The sequence below is a fragment of the Pseudonaja textilis genome, unplaced genomic scaffold, assembly GCF_049901715.1.
Source record: "Pseudonaja textilis isolate UNSWEBS1 unplaced genomic scaffold, rPseTex1.2 PTEXCTG39, whole genome shotgun sequence".
NCBI classification, from domain to species: domain Eukaryota; kingdom Metazoa; phylum Chordata; class Lepidosauria; order Squamata; family Elapidae; genus Pseudonaja; species Pseudonaja textilis.
In genome coordinates, this window is record NW_028262660.1 from 37,050 (window position 1) to 59,989 (window position 22,940).

Genomic DNA, 22,940 nt, shown 5'->3' on the forward strand with positions numbered 1-22,940 from the left:
TATGGAAAGAAATATGTCTCTATATTCTAACTCTCTCTTCTATGTTCTCTTTTTGTCAGTGTATTTTTGTGGGTGTCTCTCACTTTTTCAAAAATCTTGCACAGATGTCCAGGCCCCCACCCCCAGCTGCAACTCCAGGGGAGGGGGAAGACACTAAAATGCCTTGGTCTAGGGTACATGTGGATTTAGCAGGCCCCATGCAAGGAAAGACCATTCTAGTCTTAATATATTCATTTTCCAAATGGGTAGAGCTGGTCCTCCTCAAGTCAACCACTTCAGAAGCTGTAGGCCAAGCCTTAGATGCCATCCCACAGACATCCTGGTTTCAGATAATGGCCCCCAATTCACATCCACCCCCTTCGAGTTGTTCCTGGCTCAAAGGGGAATTAGGCATGCCATGGTATCCCCATTCCATCCAGCTTCCAGAGAGGACAGTAAGATTAGCTAAAGAGGCCCTGGGCAGAATGACAGAAAGGGACTGGTCAACTAAGGTAGCCCAGTATCTACTAGCTCAGCACACCACCCCTAATGCAACCACCAACCTCACCCCAGCCGAATTACTGATGGGAAGGAGACTGCAAATTCCCCTTGACTGGCTGCACCCTACCTATGGCCCTAGAGCACCCCTACACTTGACCAGCAGAGTGAGGACATTCAGACTAGTCTACTCCCACAATTACGCATGAAATCCCCTATGGTTGCCCGAGTGGGTGGAAAAAAATAACAGGCCCTAAGTTATAAAGAGTAAGATTTGGCCTATGGGAGACTATGGCGCCAGCAGTATGGTGCCAGCCAATTAAGAAGCCATTGGAGTGCCCCTGCAGGTCCAATCCAGAAGGAGGCCAAAGTCATGGATAATGAGGGGGACAACACCAAAGTCCCTCGGCCGAACATGAACAGCAGTCTCTCATGGAGGCCCTACCTGAGGAAGCTGCACCTCTGACAGCTGAGGCCTGCTTGCTGTCCCCCAAGAGTGTCCCACTTACATCCCAGGTCCTCTCTCAGCCAACCGAGGTTGCCCAGGGAGAAGAACCAACACCACCCCTTGTGGAAAGCTCTAGCGCAGCAACAGGTCCTTCTCCATTGCCAACTCCAGCAGGACTGAGACGATCAGGGTAAGTGAGGCATCACTCTGCCTACCTGGACAGTTATGCATGCGCAGTTCCAGGGGAAAGGAGTGTTGTGTCCAACAACAGTCCTCACTCCAGTCCACTCTTTGAGTGGGAGCCAGAGAAGCCCCTGGTTGGTTGAACCGTTTGACAGCTCTGTATAAAAGAAGGAATGTCAAATGGAATCAGCTGTCTCTTTCTCTCTCTCTCAGCTGGCTGCTAAGTTAGCTTGTGGCTAGCCATGGCTGAGATACAAGTTAGCAATAAAGCCTTGTTAGAGTTAACCTGTCTCTGCCTCTTCTCTCCCACGTGCCAAACTTAAAACACCCAATTCAATCCAATTTCTGCTGTGAGGAGATATCTTACTGAGTTCTAACTGAAACTCGGCATCTCTTATTCTATTGGAAACCATTTGCTTGGCTTGATAATAGCCTAGGGATATTAAAAACAGTGGGGAAAGTCTATAGAAGGCCAGCTTATGTTCTATCACCTGTTTGCAGAAAATTGTCTATCAGGACTAAAGGAGTCAAACCCTCCAGGAAGTATTGAATTTTCATCCAGTAAATTATCTTCCAGGCTCTCACCTGAATTTGATGCATTCCTATCTCAATCCTCAATTATTCATTTGATGTCCCACTAGGTGCAGCTAAAATGGATTGTAGGAATTTTGTTTGTATGGTTTCTAAAGACTCTTTGCATCACTGTTTTAGCCTCAAAAAGTTTTAAAGCTGCAAGGACTAATTGTCCTCTGCCTGTGTAAAAAAAGTGTTTGACAGCATTTGAGCACCTAAGTGCTGATTGCATTGTGTGCTCCAGATGTGCCTTCCAAATACCTTTCATATGGGAAACCACGCCAAGATACTTGGATGTATTAACCTTTTCTAGATTGTATCCTTGTCTCCAAGAGTATTGAATAGCTCTTTTAGGAAAAAGTAGGATTTTCGATTTATGGGTCAGATTATTTTGTCTACAGTATTTTAACGTTGCTGAAATAGCTCTCTTGAGTTCAGTAGGGGTTTGTGAAATAATAGCAGTATCATCAGCATAAAGAAGTATCGGTATTTTGATTTGTGCTACATTGGGAGGATGGAAGTTACTTGGTTGCCATCCCTCTCTCACAGCCACCAGTAGCCACCATCTGGCAGCCAGTTATGGGAGCCACCCACGGAAAGATGCCAGAGCTGCCCACCAATCATCTGGAAACAACCCAGCCGTCAGGCAGATGTGAACCATATGGAGCTCCAGAAGCGGATCAAACACTGAGTGTTGTGGCCTTCTATGAAATCAAGTTTGACATCCCTGGTGTCAAACTTGAGCTGTAGCAAACTTGAGCTGTAGCTTTGCAAGTTTCTGTCTGAATGATAAGTTTGCCTGCTTGGGCACTATTTATGAGTCAGGGGGCAATGCCCATATGGTTTCAAAGAGGGTTATCATAGAAGTTCCTGAGAAATGGGTAGCCTCATACTTAAGAGGAGCCATCATTTGAAGACTTCAAAATTGGGTTTTCACATGGCACATAGATCTATTTGAAACTGCTTTTAATCATGAACAAAATGAAGACAGTCTCTTTTGGGAGGCTCCAATGTTGAGGATGAGTGTGAAATGGAGCCGGAGACATCCAGATACTGCAGAGAACTCCATGTTTGACAATCATGCAGTCCTAGGAACTTCGGGAAGTGGGGAGAGCAATCTCCCAGATAAGCAGGCACATGTGAAAGCAGAAAAGGAGAGGTCAGGGAGGCATAGCAGCAGCGGGCCGACTCAGATGAGTAACAGCTACCACCCCTTCTGAGCCACAGACAAGGGGAGTGAGCACCACAAGATTCAGCAGAGGTGGGTGAGGCTATTCACAAGAAAATAACTTAAAGCTTCATCCCTCCTAATGAGAAACTCCAGATGGGGATTGATTTAAGGGAATAGAATGGGGGAAGTTGGTTATCGGAGACAATTGTTTGCAATTCTGTGTTCATATGTGCTTTGGATTTCCTTGAAGCCCTTGACTTCTTTGTGCCCTGCTTCTTAGATTGTGTTAATCTCCCTGTGCTTTGAATTTTGTTATGCTGTGTTTTAAATATATTTTTTTATTATGCATTTTCCCTTATAATACATCATATTTTCAATTATACATCAACAATCCATCTCTTTCCTTCCCCTTCCCTGCCTTCTCTTCCCTTCTCTCCTCCACTTCCTTTTCCTTCCCTCTTTCCTTTCTCTCTCCTTCCCTCTCTACTTCCCTTTCCTCTCTCCTCCTCTCCCCTCTCCTCATATTTTCAATTTTGCATTGACAATCTATCTTTTTCCATCTTTCCTTCTCCTTCCCTCCCTTTCCTTCTCAGCTCCACTTCCTTCTTCTTCCCTCTTTCTTTCTCCTCCCACCTCCACTTCCTTCTCCTTCCCTCTCTCCTTCTGCTCTCCCCTCTCTACTTCCCTCTCCTTTCTTCTCTTTTTCTCTCCTCCTCTCCCTTTCTATTTTATTTTAATATACATCTGTATTATGTGTGAACAGTGTTGATCCCAGACCCATCCATATTAATCCAATTTACCACAATGTTAGTATTCTTTATCACAATCAAATGTAATCCTCTTTATATTATTTAAACCTTACATAAAAAGGAGATATCTAACATCTACAAACCCTTAGTCTTTCTATCTATTATTTAGTAATCCAATTTACCACAATATTGATACTTCTTATCACAATCAAATGTAAATAATTCTTTTTATATTATTTGAGCCTAGATTAAGAAAAAGACGCCTAAGAGCTATAAGCCTTTAATCTTTCTATTTTTTCCCTTTCCTTCCCTCTCTCCTCTTCTCCCCTCTCTACTTCCCTCTCCTTTCTTTTCTTTTTCTCTCCTCCTCTCCCTTTCTATTTTATTTTAATATACATCTATATTATGTGTGAACAGTGTTGATCCCATAAGAGAAAGAAGACAAAACTTCCCTTATCTAATTTATTTCTGCTTCTCCCACTTACAATCTAGCTTTCTTAATATGTGGGTAACAATTCTTTCTATCCCTTGTCTCTTGCCCTCAATTGTGCTTCCCACGCTTCTCATCTTTATCTTCATCTATATCTTTCTTATTTAATCTAAGCATTTCTCTGATTACATTGTTGTAACAACATTTATCCCACATATCTGCTCATATTCTAGTCTCCTTATCCACAATATCTTCCTATTTGCTCATTTGTTGATTTGTCTGTTTTATTTTCTTCAATTTTTCTTCCTTTATCAGCTGATTTGTCAGTCCTATTTTTTACCCCAATCTTTGATTTATCTGTTCATTTGACCAATTCCTCTGTTTTTTCCTCTCCATTGCCATTTATCTGGTCTTCCTCTTTGTTGAGCTTTCGCTTCATTTTCTCATTTTCTGATCTACATTTGTTCCTTGTTCGTATTCAGTTTGCTGGGATTTTTTTCATCTTGTCTTTCTATTACTTCCACCATTTCAAGGGCAGTTTGATCTTTTTTATTGTTCTTTGTAAGATATTTTCCATTTTCTCATCCATGCCATCCATTTAAGGCTAATACTTTTGAAGATCAAGGTCACCTCTTGAAAAAGTGCACTCATTTCCATGACTATTCCTTCAACTCCAGTCATAGGGATGATAACCGTTCTACAATAAAGAATCTCTGTCCACATCCAAAGATGTCCAGAGTAATAGGGATATGGTTTGTCTTCCAATTGTCAGCAGATGGCGGTCTCCTCTCAAATTTCCATGCTGTCTCCCCCCCCTCCCCCCCACAGCTATTGATTACAATCAAAATCCATTTATTTCTAAACAAAGTCAATTATTTAGTTAAGCCAGGTCCAGCATTTAGATTATCCAATAATTAATTCCAGCATTTAAAGCTAATCCAAAATTCAATGCTTTCAAAGAAAAACTCCTTGTTTCTTCCTTACTCCTATTTTTTCCAGGGCTGAAATGCCCATTAGTCATGAAAGTTACTCTTTTAAAAGTCCTCCCCCCCCCAAAAAAAATCATTACTTTGGGGATCTCTTTTAGGTAAAAACCAAGCTTAATCTCACCCACACACTGTTCCTCTACTTGCTCCTGCTCTATCTTCATTGCTTTGGCTGCCCCAGCTGGGTGGTGGCCATGATGGCTGCCACTGCTCTTTGACTTCGGGTTTAGAGAGTTTTCTCCAGGTCATGTAGGAGAGCTGCTGTTCTCTGCAACCACCAGAGAGTCCTTCTTTCCTTCACCTCCCTTCTAGGGAGTATTCGGCCCTCTGAAGGGAGTATTCAGCACAGGATCATGAAGCCACAATTCCTGCCACTGATGCCACTATGACCAGAACCCTTGCCATGCTATGTTGACTGCTTCATGGCTTGGAGTAATGATATTGTTGAGTTGGACACTATTGACATTGTTGGGAACAGTCAAAATGTTGATTGGGGAATGACAAAAGGGGCTTGGTGGACTGGGATAGGACACAGTCATGGATAAGTTGTTCTAATTCTAGGGTGGCAAGAGATTCAGAGTGGTACGGTGCTTGAAAGATACCTGAAAAGGATTTTTTTCTAAAATTAATTAGGATTGTGAGCATATGTCAGATATGATTAGGAAGAAATGCTTCAGTCCTTTTGGATTTCTTTCAAGTACAAAGTGTCTCTGATATTAATATAGTTTGATTTTTTTAGGTTTCCATGTAAGCCATAAATTCCTGCTATTTTAAGAAACCTGCCCATTAAATTTAATGTATATGTTAAAGCAGGGCCATCTCTTTTTTTCCCTAGGTTTGTGTAGAAGTCTGAAAACTGATGGTCTGCTTTAATGAATCATTGATTCTGAAAAATTTTGGAAGCATGACCAGACCTAGAAGAATATCTTCTCCATTAGAGGAAAGTGCCTTTGGTCAATCTATTGGAATTTTGGGACTCAAATGTCTGTCCTCATGTAATGATCAAATGGCCTTGCTCATTCTGATATCAGTCTATAGCCACACAGAAGTTGCTTCCATGATTTAAACAAGAGATAGGCTTGTTCTTCAGTCTCAAATGAACAGCTTTTCAAACTATAGTTGCAATGAATGGAATGAGATTTCTGTTTTGTAATGTGGTCTTCTACTGCATTGTTAAATTTCCCTATTTCAAATTTCTGGAAACACAGTTTTATTAAATCCAATGCCTCTATAAAACACCTTTCACTTTAGCCCATCGGTGGCAGATGGATTCACAGATGACTCATATTAATTTATGTTTTAATGCCTTCTGATATGATATACTCACATGCTGTTGGAATTAGTTGTAGTAATATAACTCATTGCTTGATGCAAGTGACCTCAAAAGCATGATGTGGATCAATGCCAATCTATATATTAGTGATGATTAATGGGAGAATTATTTAACAGAAATTCTTTAATTATTAACTAAAATGGACAATAGGAAATTTCAGTGAAGAATGCAGGAAAAGAAAAGAGTTAGTATTTGGAATGTAAACACCATATTAAATAACCTACTTTCACAACTTAGTCAAATTAATATTGCAATGTATTCTTTATTTTTCTAAAAACTGGACAATTAAAAGTCAAGAGGTTTTTTCCACTGGCAAGTAGATTCAACTGCAGACCAAGGCATTCTATGAAAAGAGTGTCCATATTAAATGATATTTGGGGAGAAACTGTATGAAATGTATCTGCATTTGCCTTGATTATAAACCAAGATCTCTTGGAGGGCAGAGCTGGCGCCCCAATGTTATGGCATGCGATCTTTTAATAGTTTACTTAATGCCACTGACACAACCAAGCTTACAAAGAGTAGTGATTCTTTCTAAGGAGAGTGAAGCTGCTAAACCAGTGAGGCATTGTGGACTGTGCTCTGCTACTCCATTTTGAATTTAATGGTAAGGAAGAAAGATGAATCTGGTAAAGCTGGAAGTGAATGTGGCACTTCACCACAATCACAAAACATTGTTCAAAAATATAAAAAATTACCCTTATATGAAACATGGCATTCAGAATGAATTCTGTTCAAAAGAAACTTTTGGCAGGAATAGGCTCCTTCTAGGGACTTAGCTCTGGCCTATCATTCAAGCACCAATGGGGCTGCTGAACCCAGCAACTCATTTGTAGAGCAATATCTGAACTGTTATGTAAATTATCAGCAGCCTAATTGGGTCAAACTCTTGTCTTTTGTAGAGGTGGCACATAACAACTTGGTGCATAGCGGTGTAGATTTTACTCCTTTCAAAGTGGACTGAGTTCATGCTCATGCCAGAGTTCCCACAGGAAGCCCAATCCCATAGGTTCATTGGCTGATTGGATGGATACATTAAATCCACATGGACCACTGTGCACAAGGCACTAAGTAAGTCTAGTCAAAAAAGGTAAGCACTAAGTAAGGCTAGTCAAAAAAGGTAAGCAAATCAGAATAGAGCCCCCCGCCCCCCCCAGCAAGAGTTTAGTCTGGGAGATAAGGTGTAGTTGTCTACCAAATGCCTAAACCTGAGGCAGCCTTGCCAAAAGTTAGGTCCCAAATATATGGGGCCTTTCCACATCATCCAGATCATGAATCCAGGGACAATAGAGCTGAAGTTTCCAAGAAGCCTCAGGTGAGTTCATCTGGTGTTTCATTGCAGCCTTTTAAAACTTTTTTGGGGATCTGGTTTGAGGCTAGTCAAAGAACCACCTCTTCTTCCCATCTTACTAAAGGGAGAGCATCACTATGAGTTCAAAAAGATTCTTGACTCACAATATCACAAAGGAGAAATATAAATATTGTGGAAAGGTTACCCATTAACAGACACTGACCGGGTGGTTGCCCCAGATGTTAGGGCAGTGAGGTTAGTTAAGAAATTTCACACTGAGTATCCTCAACAGCCCAATAGGAAAGGCAGCAGCAGTTGGTTTGTGAGTAATAATGTGTATATATGTTTACTCTTATTCCAGGTTTACCCTTCTTCCAGGGGGTCAGCATGTCAAGACTGATTCATCTGTTCATCTATATTTTCTCCTTCTCTCACAACTTGACAACAAGGGGAGGAGGCAGTGGAATGGAATGAAAAGGTGGGGGAATGGTATCTAAGTAACTGAGGTATCTCTGGAAGCTTTCAACATGCCTAGCTGTTTTCTCAAACAAAATAAACAGAAGCAATTGGTGGACACAATGAACTCTGGGTGTCCCAGAGGGAAAGGGTGAAATAACTATGTTTACATTTGTGTGGGAAATCCAGAGGTGGTTTTGTTTCTTCTGTGCCAATGTAGTTTTTCAGTGAAGTGTTATACTCTTGGTAAAATTATGTCCCAGGAATTTCTTTTTCTGGAAATGCTATTTGGACAGTTGACACTAAATCCTATTGATATTTAATTATCTCCCTCCCCCCCACCCCCCGATTTCTAACACAGAAAAAAATATTCTAGTGATGAAATTTCAGAACCTTTGAGCACATTATGCTCTATGTCAGGAAACCAAATATGCACACAGAGGCATATGAATTCTCTATATCTTTTGTGTACTAAAGACATTTCCAAATTTTCAGATACTCTTGTATAATATTTTGAGCCTTGTAGGATTTCATGTGATGCAACCATTTGCTGATTGTATTAGCAATTATCTCACTTTCCATCATAGAACCAAGAGGTCATTGAATAATTCACCTAAAAATCCTGTCTTTTGTCTTAGAGAACAAATATACATTGTGCTTTCCAAAAATGCCCAATGAACAATCTGAAAATCAAGGACACATATAAGAGATAAAAGAGATCAAATTACTAAGGCAACTCTAAACTTCAGAGAAGGCTATCAGGAAGACTAACTCTCAGAATGGACTGAAGTTAATTTAGATGCAATATATTAATAATAGAAGAACTTCTTCAGAGTTGCTTTAAATAAATTAAGAGGGGGGAAAAACTGGAGCAGCACTTGCTCAGTGAAGATGGCAAAAGAAAACAACAGACAAAGATACTCAAAGTCCAGTCTTTTCTAGAAAGATAAAATACATTCTATCAGAGCTTTCTGAAGAGTTGTTGAAGGATGAAAAGTCTATCTCAAGCTTAATTGAAACAAATAAAAATACTTTAAAAAAAGAGTTTAAAACCTTCAGTTCTCCAAGGCCAAGGCCAGATTGCTAATTGAGCAATGTCTTTAATTACTTGGATTAAGAGATAAAAGGAATTGTTATTAAATTTGCATCATCAAACTGATCGGGACAGTTGATATCCTAGAACAGTATTTCTCAATTTTAGTAAGTTTAAGATTTGTGGATTTCGATTTTTCCGGTTTGTCGGCTTTGGTGACAGCAGGGATTTGCTTTTCTCTATGATCCCTGCTGTGCTAGCTGCCTTGGTGCCTCCAATCCTGACGGATTTGGAGGCTAAGGCTGCCCTGTTGGGGCAGCTGAAGAAAGGGGGGATCCGGACAGGGGTGGAGGGGTATCGCAAACCCCCTCCCCAGCCGGCAATAGCCCCCTTCTCTCAAGACGGTGGAGCGGCGGTCTTTATGTCTGCCATAAAGAAGCCGGCAACTGGATAAAGAATGTGCAGGAGGAAGAAGAAGGAGTTTTAAAATGAAAGTTTTTTCTTGGTCGAACTGGGACCTTAAGGACATATTCAACACCTGGGAAAGTATTGGCTTTTTTCTAGACTCTACAATGTTCCCGATTGATGTTTTCAGCGGCGAAGAAAAGTGATGAAAAGGGAAGTTACTCTCCCTCCCTTATGGAATTAACAAATGGACAAGGGAAACCTGCCTTTTGATAGAAGGTAAAACCTAAACTCCTTTGTTATAAGTGGGAAGGGAGAGGCTTGGAAAAAATTTTTTTTTACTCTAAGACTTTGCTGGAGGAGATGCCTTGAAGATAAAGAGAATAGAAATTAATTCTAAAAAAGATTTAAAGCACAGACTGGACGTTTTTTCTTTCCCTAATTTGACTTCACCCCTAGAAGAGAAATTGTAAAAAGAAGTTTGTACTCTGCCTGGACTGTTTGATGATTGTGGGATTTTGGGACTTTTGGGAACTGTTTTAAGTTTGGAAATAACTGTTTGGCTTAATAATAAGAAGAGGATACAGAAAAAGAAGAAGAAACAGTTTAAAATGGCTCTATCTTTTGATGAACTAAAAAAACAATATTTAAAAATAAGGAAAGAAGGCAAAGATGGTATGGGAGAAGCCCTTGGTTTCCTAGATATGGCGCTTGTCATGTGTCAGCAAATTAAACAACAGCTGGAAGAAGCCAAGGAAGAAGAAGCCATTTTTAATGAACTAAATGGTGTGACTAAGAAAGAAAGGAGAAAGAGAGGAGCGAAAAGGAAGGACTTAAGAAATAAAAAAATATTTATGAAAGAGAAAAAGTAGATGCAAAAACAACAGAATGCTAGAAAGCAAAAGGAAAGAGGAATGCAACAGAAAGGGAAAATCAAAAAGGCAGAGGTTTGGAGAGGAGGGGGTAAAAAGTTTAGGCGGGCTAAGAAGGAAAGGGAAAAGGGGGGAAAAAGTTATAAAGGTATAAAACAAGATGGATAAAAGAAATATTTTTAGGGATAATGGGTAATGTATGGGTTTTTTTTAAAAAAGGGGGGGGATTCTGCAAAGTACACATGAGTATTGTAATAGTGGTATTTGTATTATAAGTAGATAATCAGAACTTTTTAAGATCTAATAAAAGACTAAAATATTAAGGTATAACTTTAAAATGTTTAATAATGAATGATTTTAAGTTTTAATAAAATACTAAAGGGAATGTTTAAAATATTAGTTTAAATATAGAGTTGAATGGATTAATGTGTTGACTGTTATGGATTTATTATTGTAGTATTGGTTTCTGAAATAGTAGAATGTACTAAGCAGAATCTGATTGGGATTTAGGTGTTATTTTAAATTTTAATTTAGGGGAATGATAGAAAGGCATCATACTCTGATTAGTGATTCCAGGGGAAACTATTCTTTTTTATATTGGAAATGAGACAGATGTAAATGGACAAAAGATATAAAAATATTTTTTTAAAAGCAAGATTAAATATATAAAACAGAATTAAGACGAGGCAAAAGTGGAGAGGAGTTATATAATAGATATAGAATGGTAAATAAGATAGGTAATGGTATATAAGAAGAGCATGAATTCAATTGAAGTCCATACAAAAAGAGGTAATCTGGGGCCAAGTTACTTTCTACAAGGAAGTTTTATGTTTTTATGTTTATGTCTTATGTGTGTGTGTCCAATTAAGAATTAAATAATAAAATCTTGGGGGAAGACTAGATGAGAACAATTATAAACAAGCCAGAGGAAAATATAAATGTGATGATTGAATAGCAGATAAATTAGAAAGGAAATATGATTGAATAATGATTAAAGAGAAACAATGTGGAATTTGGTAAAGGGAATTTACGTGTTTATATGGAAATGGGATAAATTATAAGTATGTGATATAAAGCAATGTGTTACCTGCCTTGTAAAGATTTACAATGGAAAGAGGTTTTATGTTTTAATGTTTAATGATGTTTTGTTTTGTTTGTTTGTTTGTAAAATCAATAAAACTTGTTTTTTTTAAAAAAAAAAGATTTGTGGATTTCAACTTGCATGCTGGCTGGGGAAGACTGGAAAGTGAAGTCCACATATCTTAAACTTAAAATTGCCAAAGTTGAGAAACTTTGCTTTAGGAGATGGGAAAATATTGGAATAATCTTAATAAAAAAGACTGAGAATAATAGATTGAAATTTAACAGACTGAAATTTAATAGAGATAAATATTAAGTTCTTCCTTTAGGAAAAAGAAATCAAATGGATAGGTTTAAGACAGGGAAAATGGTTCTTATGAAAAGTCCATATGATGAACATTTGATCCATATAATGAACATACATGTGATCCATGAGATGTCTTTCTTTCTTATGCTTAGACTATTTGTAGAAGTCTTTACTACATGTTGGAACCTACCTATCTTTCTTTCTTTCTTTCTTTCTTTCTTTCTTTCTTTCTTTCTTTCTTTCTTTCTTTCTTTCTTTCTTTCTTTCTTTCTTCTGGTATTTGATTTACATGGGTAGCAGTTTTTACATGCACAGACATAGATACAATCACAGAGATGTAGATACTTATAATTATATACATTTTTTTACATTTTAAACATTCTTCTCTGATCTTTTTATTGTTGCACTTTATTCTGCATACATGTATTATTGTGATTTTTATAAAACAGTTTTACACCTATGCCTAAATTGCTATCTTTCTGTAATCCATCTCAAAAATTGTTTTTGTTACCAAGATATTTAAAATTGAATAAAACAAGACAATATTATGTGGTGGCTTATGTCTCAAGAATACAAACAATCTCTGAAGTTTGGATAAGTATTATTTTGTTGTATCCAACAAAATTGAACAGGCAGGAAAAGAAACACAGATGCCACTAAAAGTAAAAGAACATTTCCATTTTCTCTCTCTAAGCTGTCAGATGTTAGCTGCAGGCAAACTGATACATATCTTAGCTTAAAGAAAGGAAACAATATTTCAAGCATGAACTTGAATAACTCTAGTCATTGTGAAAAGTGGAAACATTGACTCAAGCCTGCCTATTCAAAAAGAGGGCTCACTAGAAGCAAGAGACTGAGTCAAGATAAAAGAATTAAATTAGTTAACAGATAACAGATAATCAGAGTTGGAAGGGACCTTGTAGGTCATCTAGTCCAATCCCACACCCAAGCGGGAGGCCCTACACCATTTCTGACAGATGGCAGTCCAATCTCTTCTTGAAAGTCTCAAGTGATGGCGCTCCCACAACTTCTGAGGGTAACCTGTTCCATTGGTTGATTGTTCTCACTGTCAGAAAGTTTCTCCTTATTTCCAGGTTAAATTTCTCCTTATTCATTATTCCTTGTCTGGGCTACAGGTGCTTTAAAAAATAGCTTGACCCTTTCCTCTCTGTGGCAGCCCCTCAAATATTGGAAGACTGCTATCATGTCTCCACTGGTCTTTCTCTCTACCAGACTAGCCAAGCCCAGTTCCTGTAACCATTCTTCATATGCTTTAGTTTCCAGTCCCCTAATCATCCTGGTTGCTCTTCTCTGTACTTTTTCTAGAGTCTCAATATTTTTTTTATAGTGGTGAACAAAACTGGATGCAGTACTCTAGGTGTGGTCTTACTCAGGCTTTATAGAGTGGTATTAGTACTTCCCTTGATCTTGATTGTATCCCTCTGTTAATACAACTATTTTTTTGCTTAGCTTTTTTGGCTGCTGCTGCACACTGCTGGCTCATATTTAGCTGATTGTCCACTAAGACTCCAAGATCCCTCTGACAGTTACTGCTATTGAGCCTGGTTTCACCCAATCTATATGTGTACTTTTGGTTTTTCTTGCCTAATGTAGGACTTTACTTTTCTCTACATTGAATTTCATTTTGTTAGATATGGCCCAATGTTCTAGTCTGTTGAGATCCCTCTGGATCTTGAGCCTATCTTCTTGGGTGTTAGCAATTCCTGCCAGCTTAGTATCATCTGCAAATTTGGTAAGTTCCCCTTCTATTCTCTCATCTAAGTCATTAATTGAAAAGTATTAGGCCTAAGACAGAATCTTGTGGCACCCCCTTGCTCCATGTAGACTTAGACCCATTAAGGACTACTCATTGAGTATGGTTTGCCAGCCAGTTGCAAGTCCATCTATTCCACTTTTTTCTAGCTTACTAAGAAGGTTGTGGTCTACTTTGTTGAATGCCTTGCTGAAATCTAAATATATTATGTCCTCAGTTTTTTTCTGGTCTACTAATTTAGTCACTGTGTTGAAGAATGAAATAAGATTGGTTTGGCATGATTTGTTCTTAACAAACCTGTGCTGACTGGTAGTTATTACTTTACTTGTTTCTAGATGTTGGCAGATCTGTTTTTTTATTATCTTTTCCAGTGTCTTCCCAGGTATTGATGTTAGGCTGATTGGTCTATAGTTTCCTGGGTCTGTTTTTTTTCCTTTTTTGAACATGGGAATCACATCAGCTCTTTTCCAGTTCTCTGGTAGTTCTCCGGTGCTCCAGGATTTTAAAAGATATGGTGCAGTGATTTTGAGATGACCCCTTCTAGCTCCTTTAAAACTCTGGGATGTAATCCATCAGGCCCCGGTGATTTGTGTTCATCAAGATCAGACAGATGTTCTCTTACTATTTTTTTGCTTATTTTAACTTTTATTTCTGGTCTGTCCTTTACAGTTATGTTTTTGGTGGGTGGAGCTATAGTTTCTTTTTGCATGAAGACAGATACAAAGAATGAGTTAAGCAGTTCTGCTTTCTTTCTGTTGCCTGTTACTTCCTTGCTGTCTTCTCTCTTTAGTGGACCAATTGTTTCCCTGATTTTTTTCTTGTTATTTATATGTTGGAAGAAACTTTTTTTATTATCTCTGACGTTTGTCACAAATCTTTATTCATTCTGAACCTTTGCTATCCTGACTTCGTCTTTGCAGATTCTGGCTATCTGCTGATATCCTGTCTTAGTTGTATGTCCTTTTTTCCATTTTTTGTACTTGTCCTTTTTTTCTTTCTATTTGCCAGAGAGATCTTTTTGCAGCCATGCTGGTTTCTTCTTGGATTTCTTGTTTTTCTTTCTCAGTGGTATTGTACTGGTCTATCTATGATCATACTTTTCAGAGTTTCCCAAGATTCTTGAGTTGTTTTCCCTTTTAGGATTTTCATCCATGGAATCTTTCCCAAGTTCTCTCTGAGTTTATTAAAATCAGCTCTTTTAAAATCCAAGACTCTGGTGTCATTATGTTCTATTGCTTGTGTTTGTGTTATGTTGAATTCTAGTATGACATGGTCACTCTCACCCAAGATTCCTGTAGTTTCAATTCCCTCTATCGCTTCTTCTCTGTTTGTAAGAATTAAGTCCAGTATGGCTGTCCCTCTAGTTTCACCCTCTACCTTTTGGACAACAAAATTGTCAGCTAGGTTGGTTAGGAACTTATTTGATTTCTCACTTGGTGCAGAATTAGTTTTACAATTGATATCAGGATAATTGAAGTCTCCCATTGCTATTGTTGTGTGTTTCCTGCATATGTTTGTTAATTGGTTGGCAAAAAGGACATATATTTTTTCTGCTTGATTGTGTGGTCTATAATATACACTTATGGCTATGTCATCCTTTTTTTCTTTTATATTGACCCATATGCATTCTAGGAGGTTTTCATCTTTGGTTTCATGCATTTCTGTAGCAATATAGTGGTCCTTTACATACAGTGCAACTCCACCTCCTCTTTTATGGGGTCTGGGTTTTTTTTTTTTTTTTTGAATAGCTTGTATCCTTCTACCAGTATGTTCCAATCATGGGTTTGACAGGTTTAAAATCCAGGGAAGCTGATACTTTAGACCCATCACAAACTTTTGTGAAACAAATAAACTAATCAAATAATAAAAGCACTCAAAATTACAAAATGCTGTAAAAGACAGTGTAAAAAACCTTATATTTATTATACCAATTTGACAGCTGTCCCAGAACCCATACCTGCTGTCATTAGGATCTCTGGCTTTGAAAATAAACCTCCTTTCTGATATGCTCACTTCTCAGATTTTTATTTCCTTAATTAGTGCTAATTGCATTGTCCCGGCTGGAGAAAATGAACTGGAGGACCTTTCTTCCCACAATTTGGTGACCAAGAAGGAACTCCCAGCTAACTCAGCCACTGTACCATGCCTGGAAAGTTGTCACCCTGCAGGCAACAGACCTCTTTCATCTGTGGGTAAGCTCCTAGATCCTTCCCAGGTGGCTTAAGGGTAGTTAAGGGAGTTTTTGAGTTTTGCACTCAACAATTGGTTAGAAAGGAGGTGAATACTGAAATCATTGGGAGAGTCTGAGGAGAGTGATGGAATGATCCTCATCCATCTCAGCTGGATCCCACCTCCCTTGTGCCTTTCCTAACTGCCCCAGATTTGCTGCAAGTCCCACTGGATCATGACTGGAAAATTCTGGAAAGCAAGAGAGATTGGCTAGAGCATGGGACTCTATCAGGAGAAGGAAAATTGTGCAGAAAGAAAGCAGGTTGTGAGTAGGGATTTATACTTGGACAAATGACTGAAGTTTCTGAGCAAAATACCACTCTTCTAGGAGGGACTCTCATACTCTGTGAAAAGGAAGTCAGAGTCCTCACAGACACCCTGTGGTCTGAAACCAGGGCTCAGGACCAGGGTGGCTTAAAAGTCACCTTGTGATTGCTAGTGTGGCTTTAAAAATTGCTTTGCTCAGTTAAGGCTGAAAGACTGTCTTACATAGGATCACAGGAAAGAGTCTCTCTGTGGTTGCAGGAGTGTAAAGGAAGAAAACTCACTGTGCGTAACAGGAATAAGTATCAGAGTCTTGCCTGAAAATATGGGAAGCTCTGATTCCAAGGTCCTGCTGATGTCTCCTTTAAGGAGACTGCTAAAAGCCTGGGATCAAAAAAGGTTTCAAAGATGAAAAAGAAATGTGCACATAGTTTATATGAAGAGTGGTCTTTGCTCAAAGATGAGACAGGGGAATGATTTGGCCAGAATTCAGTACTTTTGCTAAGACCTAGGCTAAAACCTTCTCAGTTACCATATTGGTATTGTTGGGATGAGCTCTCAGAACCAGAAGAACCCCAACCAAAGAAGGGACAGGAACTAGACTAGTATAAATATTACATACCTCAATGATGAGTGAGAGGTACAATTATGCCCCCGCCCCTTAATGTAGAAGCCATTCAGTTCCAGGCTGTTGAAGAGGATAGCTAGAATATGTCTTCCCACATACTCCTTTCTCCTCCTCAGATTTAGTGATATGGAAAAAAGACATCCCATCTTTTTGATTTGAACCCCAGGCAGTAATTGGAACCCTCAAGTAAATTATTGAGATGTGGCACAGCTGCTCCATATATTTTTTTCCACAAAGGATACATTCCTCAAGCTTTTTGAGAAAACAGAAGAAATTGCTAGATGGCCCATAATTATTATACCTGGACAGGTAGCCCTGGTAAGAATGGCCTGACTGGGATGAATATGATAGGACCAAAAAGAATCTGTTCGAGGCATTACAGGAAATAGGGTGGGAACCTCTGAATTGGTCAAGTTTCAGCATACTGTGCAACAAGAGGGAGAAATGCCTGATAGCTTATTAGAATCAGGAATGGCTTATGTCCACCTGGACATGCAGGACCCTAAGGACCAATGGATTTTGGCTTCTGTTTTCATTGACCACCCAACCATTGATATCGGAAGCCATTTCCACCAGATAGTATCAAACTGGTCATCCATGGAAGTATCAAACTTGTGCAGGATCGCCAATGTTATGTTTGACCAGAGGGGAAAAAATAAAGGTGAAAAAGAGAGGAAAGAAGAAAGGGAAGAGATAAGCTCAAAGGAGGGAAGACCTGAAAATGTTCACAATCATGTGAAATGATAGGATGACCCCAAATCATTATAACTACACCCAGATATAACTTTCACAGGCCTCATTATACCCTTAAAAATGGTCCAGAAAGTGAACCTCTTCTGTTTCTTACCATAGGGAAGGAGCCCTCAAACTAAGGCCTGCGGGCTGGATACGTCCTGCTGACACAACCTATCCGGTCCGTGTAGTGGTGGGATTAAGCCCCACCCCCTTGCCTCCCAGCCACTCCTTGCATGGCTGGCTTTTCCTGCTGCCCTCATCATCCATCCTCCAGTCTTTATATACCTTGCAGATGACACCCACACTTCTGCTCACTGCTGCTTGCACAGGTAAAGCCAAAGGCAACAGGGTAGTGGGCAGGTGGGGGGGGGCAGCTAGTGGAGGAGAGCATGTGTGCATTTGAAGCTTTCCCCAGGCGTTTTGCAGTCTGCCAAGAGAGGAGAGGTGGGACAGAAGGGAGGTGGGAGAGAGGAGAGATGGGAGCATGCGCGCATTTGAAGCTTTCACCTGGGGTTTTGCAGAAGCCAGAGGAAGGGAGGAGGGAAGAATGTGTGCCTGTGATGGTGGGAGGGGGCAGAGGGGGCAAATCTGTGCTCATCAGCCAGTTTGAGGTCTGGAATGGGGCGGCAGTGGTGGTGGCAGTTTCCTCATCCTCAGTGCTCTTCTCTACTCCCCCCCACAATGGCCCCAGCCATCACTGCCCAGGGAAAACAGGAGAAGTGACCAGAAACATAGCTCTCACTAGGGTGAAAGAGCTAAGGTTAAGGAAAACACAGGCAAGAGACCTCTGCTCTTTTGCCCCAGTGAGAGCTGTTTCTGCTTGCTTTCTTTTCCTGTGGGAGGGGCAGCAGAGATGTCAGGGCTGCTCTCCCCCCTCAGGAAGCCAGGTTTGGAGGAACAGGAAGAATTGCGGGCGAGCACTGGAGAAATATGTGTTGGAAATGCTAACACGTGTTTCCGGCATGCTCTCTTCTGTCCCAAACTAGGATTGAGTGGGGGGATGGGAGCAGGGGGAAGTGTAGGAGGGAAGGAGAAGTCCAGTTGGCTTTCCTTTGGCATGGGGCGGGAACCAAAAGCCCAGACCAAAAGAGCATTGAGGAAGGTGGCCTCTTAATAACCAGCCTGTTTGTGCAGGTGAGAACTCTAGCTTTTCTGGGCTTGACACACATCCCCTTCAGCCTCCACATAGGGAGGGACTCTTCTCTGCCTGGAAGCAGCAGGAGAAATCTGGAGCTTAGTCTTGGGGAGACTTTGGCATGGAGGGTGTTGCCTGGTTATTAGGAGCCCGTCGTCCTCAGTGCTTCCAGCCCGGCCCTCCTTCCCTCCCCTAACTCCAGGCCGGAAGGAGAGGCAAAGGAAGGAGAGGTTTCCTCTGACTTGGGGGAGATATGAAATGACAGGAGACCAGATTGAGGGGGGGGGGCTCTGCTTTTCTTCCATTTGAGGGGAAGCCAGTTCCTCTCTGTCCAGATCTTCCCAGCCTCCAGGAACCATGTGGCTTCTTTTGAATCCCAGCAGTATTAAATCATCTTTCCCCCCAGAGGATGAGGCTCTGCCCCACAGTTTTGATTAAGTCTTTATGATTTTATTATAATTAAATCAGCATTTTTATCTTCAAAAAAATATTTATTCATTTTGTATTAAAATTAATTTTAATATTAAATTTAAATTTAATATAAAAATAATTTTTTATATTAAATATTTTATCTTTTTTAAAAAAAATCATATTAGTGGTCCTCAAGATTTAAAAGTATGAGTTTGTGGTTCCTGAGGTCCAAAAGATTGGCGATCCCTGCAATAACACGGAGTGGTAATAGGATGGAATGGAATGGAATTCAACGAGGTATCCCAGGGCTCTCCCAGGATTGAAGGGGATCCTGCAGAAGATGCCCCAGGAGAGAGAGAGAGATGTGGAAAGACAGACAGAGACAGAAACAGAAACAGAGATAGATAGATTATAGATAGATAGATGGATGGATGGATAGATGGATAGATGGATAGATGGATAGATGGATAGATGGATAGATGGATGGATGGGTGGGTGGGCGGGCAGGCAAGCAGATAGATGGATGGATGGATGGATGGGTAGGTTGGTGGGTGGGTGGGTAGGTGAGTGGGCATGTACACCAGGCCGCAAGTGGATGATGAATGGCCCCTCCCATAAGGCTTTAAAAAGGAGCAAAAAGGAAGGGGGCTTTTGCAGGAAACAATTCATTTGTTCATTCCATCATTGTGAATATCTGTCTGTGCATCCTAGAGACTCTGTCAGCACTGCGTTTGGTAATATTTACCAGGAAGCTTTTCAAGATAGATAAGATCTGAGCTCCCAATTATAACCTTGAAAGACTGTTTGCCAAGCCATTGGCTGAATATGAATGCAAGAAATTCACATTCATTTAATAAAAGTTATTTGATGGGGACAAAGAGTCTGCTTAGTCCTTTTTGGGGAAGCCTAGGACAGAACACCTATGGAATTGGAGGCAGAACTATGGGACTATAGGCCAAAAGGAGATGTGCCTATGCAGCCACAACAGTTCCCAGATCAAACAGCCAGCAGCGCTCAAAGGCCCCCACCTGCTCCGGTGGCCCAACCTGAGAAAACCACGTCCACCCAGCCACCATGCTATGTTTTCAGTGTGCGAAACTGGGCCAGGTAGCTAAGTGCACTGCCCTTGCAAAGATAGGCCCTGTTGGGGACAAGGACAGAAACATTGAACAAGATGCCCAAGAAATCTCCAGAGAAGACTTGAGGGACCCAACAGGCAGAAGCCGTGACCCTGATGGGTATGGCAGACAATTCTCTGTTGATGGTAGACAAAGGACCCAAGCTAAACAGTTCTGATAGTGACAGATAGTTGGCCCCATGGTAAGTAAAGTTGTACAGCCTTCTGGCTCCCAGTGGTACTCATGGACTGGATGCATTGAGTCTGTAATGCTCTCATAGAGTTAGGGTGCATTCAATGTCTTATTAACCTGGCAACAGCTGCCAGTTTGGGGTGATGGTGACAAAGTTGTCAAGGTTCGAGCAAGTGGATGGCTGCTGTTGGGTGGGTTGCTGGCTACCCATGTCATGGAATGGGTGAAGCTCAAGTTTGGCCAGCATCGGGAAATGATCCGCTTTATCATGGTCCCAAAAATGATGGAAGTGATTCTGGGGCTTGTCTGGCTGGATAAGTGGGGTCCAACCATCTGGTGGGTGCATATAGGGATTGGCCCCAATCTATTGCCTCATGAAAACTGCAGTCCAGGGCATTTAGTGAAGCATGAAACCTGGGTCCCAGGATTGTAAATGTCAAATCTGCAGGAGAGGCAATGGCCTTCCCAGCAATATATAGTGATCTCACAGAGGTCTTCAGTGAGAAGGAGTGTGATGTCCTTCCTCCCCACCATCCAACAGACTTGCTATAGAAATATAGCCAAAGGCCAGGTTACCAAAACCATAAATGTATTCTATAACACCCAAGGAATTGGAGGAAATACAGCAGTCTACAGAAAAGAACCTAGCACGAGGGGGGGGGATTCATACAACTGGACAGGCCTGTGGCCTGTCCCAGCCTCCCATTGGCCCCAAAATTGGAAAAACTGCTCATTGCCCACATTTACCACCTTCACAACATGCCAAGGAGGATCATCACAGATTGGAGAGTACAGTGTACTGCTAAGTTTGGGTGAAAGTTTTTGAAAATTAGAAGGTCTTCCCAGGGTGTCAGTTCCACCTTTCACCTGGCTACCAATGGAGCATCTGAGAGAACTAATATGATAGTAGAATAGTACCTCTGCTGCTATGTCTAATACCAATAGACAGACTGGGCTGAATTACTACCATATGCTGAAGTGGCCTAACAATGCAGTGCATAGTAGCATCAGATTCACCTATTTCCAGATACTGAATGGGATTGATTTTGTCCCCATACCTCATACTCGGGAGGTCCCCACTGAAGTGAGCCCTAATGAGTGGCTTTTTTTCCAAAATTTTTTTTTTATTTTTAATCTTTTACATCTCTTTTAGTGAATGGTGTAATTCCAGGTTTTTACATTTCCATACAAACATGACCATAATTACATATCTATCTCACATATCAGTTTCTTATCATAGCATTGCATTTTCCATTTTCTATAAATTTTTAAAAATATTCTTATACTTTTTACTTTTATTTTATCTAATTTTAGTTCATATAACTTGTTCTATTTTTCTTTAATTATGCTCATCTTCTTTATATGATATCTTAAAATTCTTTATTTCTTATTCTATATTCACTATATTCTTATACTTTTATCTGTCATATTTGCCATTTCATCCCATATTCTTATTTCATTATTCAATAAATTCCATCTTAATATTAATAATTCCAAAGATTTCTCCCTTAATTACCCATTTGAGTGCACCTTTTTATCACATACATCATTCAATTTATTCTCCTTTAACTCATATTAAAAATTACCATAATATAGAGCACCTGTAATAATACTCTCCTGTGCTCTTCCCTCTATCTTATCAAGCAGGCAATGTCATTGAAACAAAGTCTCAATTCTTTCTCAGTTTTGTCTGAGAAAAGAAAAATAGAATATTTCCAAGCATCTAGTTCGCAGTGTTACAAAGTGTCATTAGCTTTCACTTTCCCCCTCCTTTTCCAAGCAAAATATAATAAGAATTAATTAAAAAGAAAAAGAAAAAAGATATTTAAAGAATAACTAAAAGGGAATCCCTGACTTAAAATATTATGAAATCAAAAAGGAGAGAAGAATATATATTAAAAAACCAGTCCAGTTTCAAAATTAAGATCATGTGTAGGAAATCCAGCAATGAGAAAAAAAAATTACTTTGACATTCCTGTTTAAAATCGCTGCTTAATCACTTCTCTCAAAAATTTTACAGATTCTTTCTTTCCCTTAGGGTGTCCTTTCAAGCCTTAAAATAAAGAAAAAGTTCTCACCAAACTGGCACACTCTCTCTTTCCGTTCTCTTTTGTTTTGGAGCTGTCCCAACTTCAGCAGCTTTAATGGCTGCCTCTTTGCCACTGGCAAAAAGAGCTTCTCCTGGATTTACCAGGGGCTTTGCGATATCCCTGGGATTGACAGGATGCGCTATTTACATTCACTGTTTCTTCAGGATGGTTTATGCAAGGAATTCAAAATATTCAAACAAGATCAGAGAATATTGAAAAGAGAATAGAGAACATTGAACAAAGAACAGGGAAAACCGTTGAAAAAGTGGAGAACATCCAATAAATGATGATGAAGTATGATGGGAGACTCCAAAAAATTGAAGAAGATAAACAAAGGGACAAGAAGATTGGAGACATTGATAACAGATTAACTGTGGTTGAACAAGATAAAAGTGGTATGCTGAGATGGGAGATGGACAGATCAGAATTTTATCTTAGATTTCAAAACATAGAGGAAGAAAAAGGACAAAAACTAGCTGAGATAATGATAGAAATATTGGCTGAAGCTTTGGAAATAACTGAAGAGAAGTTGATGGATGGAATAGATGAGGTTTATTGAGACTTCACAAG

General features: G+C 39.8%; 1 pseudogene; it reads left to right on the forward strand.

Moving 5' to 3' along the window:
• The first annotated feature begins 909 nt into the window (after window positions 1-909).
• LOC148123793 (uncharacterized) overlaps window positions 910-22,940 on the forward strand; it is a 50,005-nt pseudogene continuing 27,974 nt past the window's right edge.